Genomic DNA, 3,343 nt, shown 5'->3' on the forward strand with positions numbered 1-3,343 from the left:
TGTAGTAGGTAGTAGGGGGAAAAGATCCTCTCTAAAAGCTTTGCATTTTTTAGTAAACAAATCCTTGCTTTTAATAGTAGGTATTTAAGTACTAAGGTTGTCTTTTGTATATGCCATAGCTTTATAGATTTCCTTTAGTGAGTCTTTTTGTAGGAAAGTCTCCTAGTGATCCTGTTTAGCCCGTCTAATAGCTCTTAGATATCTATTTTTTGTACTTAGATACTCTCGTTCCCATTAGTAAAGTAAGCTATTATTTTCTTTTGCTGCTTCCTTCTTGTAGGCTCTATAGGCCCTGTTTAGATCTCTTTTTTAGCTACTTAAATCACTGGTCTACTAAGGTTTTGGCTTTGGTTTTTGGTTAACTAGTAGAGTTAACGTTTCTAGTGATTTCTAGATAGCCTTTGTAAGATCCTCTCCTAGTTAGTCTAGCTTAGCTTCTAGAGGGGTATGTTGTTCTAGAATAAGCTTTCTTGAGGTATAGTTAGAGGGGCGTGGTAGTTGGAGTAGCCGCTCTTCTAGGTCTAGAGCTTTAATCTCTTTTTCTAGCTCCTTGTAGAACGTATTCTAGTCTATTTGTCTAGTATTATATTGTTTTAGCTAGCTAGGCAGCTAGCTATAAGTGCTAATACTAAACAGTATAGCGTAGTGATTAGATCCTACTTTAGGTATAGTCTGCCAGTCCTAGATACTAGTTGCTATATTATTTGTTGCAAAAGTCAAATCTAGTACGCTTTCTTGTTGCATATGAGCTCTAAAGAATGTGCCTACTCCTAGAGTATTTAGTAGAGTAAGATTCTAGGTATCTATCCACTCTACTAGATCTTCTGCTTGTGTACTAGGGCTGCAATCTTTTAAGCTCTATCTGGGATGGTGGGTATTGAAATCTTCTAGAATAATTGAGTTTTCTTGTAGTGTTTCTTGTAGTAGCCGCCTTTGGATTGTTGATTTTTCTAGCCTCTCTTAGAGGCTCTTCTCGTTATAAATGTTGTAGATATAGAAGCTAGAAGGAGTAGCTAGTACTTTAATAGCTTGGAAGTCGTTGTCGTCGCTAATAAAAGGAATAGTTTCTACTTCTAGATCCTTTCTAATATAGAAAAGTACTCTAGGCCTAAGAGAGTTATCTCTTAGGGTAGGTATTATCTAAGTATAGTCCTGGTGGGCTACTGATCTAGTATTCTTGTAGGTAGATTCCTTTACTAACCAGGGCTCTTGTATAGCTAGTATCTTAGCGTCTACTTAAATAGCTAGATTTAGCGCGCTTTCGATAGCAGGGCTATTTCTATTAACATTTATTTGTAGAACTTTTAACATTCTAGTTTAACAAGGTAGTTGTTTTAGAGACTCTAGCTTATAGAATCTCGCAGTCTTAGCTATTAGCCGCGTGTGGTTTGCTGCAGTTCGCACACTTAAAGATAGTATGTACCCAGGCTTTGCCTTTGCTAGTACAAGACTTGCACTTGTAGAGACTAGTATAGTAGGCTTCGCTGCAGATCTAACAGGCTACTTTAGAGCATCTAGTCTCTAGGTGTCTAAAACCTTAACATTTTGAGCACTGTTTAGAGTTATTAATAACTCTAAGCTTTTCTGCTCTAAGACTTTGTCTAAGAATATAGAGCTTTCCTCTAATAGCTCTTTAGGCTTCTTCTTCAGTAGCAAAAGAAACGCAGGCAGATCCTACGTTTTAATTCTCTCTTCTAGCTTCAAGGGTAAGCCAGAAAGGTGTTCCTACTACTTTTAGCCCTTTGTTAAAAGTCTTAATCTCTTCTTTTAACACTTCTAGGCTATAGTTTGTTAGTAGCTTATAGATAACTACTTTAAACTAGGGCGTGATTAGCTGCGTAGTCTAAAACTGCGTAATATCTTGCTAGATATTTTAGTTGTCTAGGAGATATTTTGCTAAGAAGGCTAGCGTAGTAGTAACAATCTTATTGCCTTTCCCTAAGATCGTTACTAAGGCGACTACTAGAGCTTAGACCCCACCTTTAGTAGTAAAGGCTTTGTTAAAAGCGTTCCTCAGCTTTAGGGCGTTAAAAGCAGCTAGTGTTTTATTAACTAGTACTATCTAGCGATCTAATAGACTAGGGGTTTTTTCCTTTTAGGTAGGTTTCTAGTTTTTATGTTAGACATTAATCCAAGGTTGTTCTTTATTGCTAGCTGCTACTGTTGCGTACGACGTTTTAGCTAGTGTTGTAGCTTAAGTTAGTTAGGTAGAGTAGTTGTCGGCTGCGGGTGGCTTTCCTAGGCGTCTAACTTTCTCTCATAGTTCTTTTGAAACGTTAAACAGTGCGTGGATTTAGTCCCCTAGAATAGCGGAGTTTTTCTTATTTACTCTGCCGTTCTCTGTAAAATCTCTAAATATTTCTACTAGATCTAGTAGACTGGTCTGCTAGGTTGGATTGTTTTCAGCTAGATTAGCTGCTTGAATTACTAGGTTTCTAGCAATCTCAAGGGCCTCTTCTACTGTAGCCGCCTTTAGAGTTCTATTTTGGCTAGAGAAAGGATTTCTTAGCGTTAAGCTAATAAAAGGAGAAAAGTTGCTCCTAGTGCGTCCGTGAGTTCGCGTCTTCTCTAGTAAGAAGTTGGCTCGTCTTTTATTTAGTGGGAGGATTAAGATTTTAAAAGCGCTAGGAGTTTCTAGGTTTTGCGTAGGCGTAGCTAGCTAGGTAGATTCCATTTCTATCTTATTCTAGATCTGCCCTTCTAGCTCTCTAGTGTCCTGTCCTATATTGGCGTTGATAGTATCGCTATCTAGTGGCATTCTACTTAGTAATCCGCGTGGTCTGTGTGTTCTGTGATTAGAATGCGATGTGTCCAATAGGGTCTACTTTAAAGGCTTCTAGCAGCACAGCGCGTAGGTTGCACGTTTTGGCAGTAGTTGCAATCGATTTCTTAGGGTTTCTTTGTATATAATAGACTAAAATTACACCTATTCTGAAAAACTCGAAGTTGGTGTTGTCTATTTAGATGTAATCTATATAGAGAGGAAAGGAAAGGACTAAGACAAGCCTGCGAAGGTGATCTATTACTACCTATCCTCTTTCAAACAAAAGAAGGTATAGAAGCAACTATTACCTTTATTTAAGAAACAAAGGCTAGAACACAAGCCTGGTACAAGGGAAACACAGAAAACGAGGAGTAATACCTGTAACAGGTAGCCACACACCTCCCCCACCCTATCCTACCCCCTACCTACCAACCAATAGGCTACGAGCCTCACCTTCATCTAGTTAAAACCCCTCCTAAATATCGTAGCTAGAAACAACCTACTTAGATACTTGTAGGCCTAAAAACCCTACACGTCTTATATAGCCCTTCGGGCTGAAAAAGGACGTTAAACTAGAAT

The sequence above is a fragment of the Exserohilum turcica genome, assembly GCF_000359705.1.
Source record: "Exserohilum turcica Et28A unplaced genomic scaffold SETTUscaffold_3, whole genome shotgun sequence".
Lineage (NCBI taxonomy): Eukaryota > Fungi > Ascomycota > Dothideomycetes > Pleosporales > Pleosporaceae > Exserohilum > Exserohilum turcicum.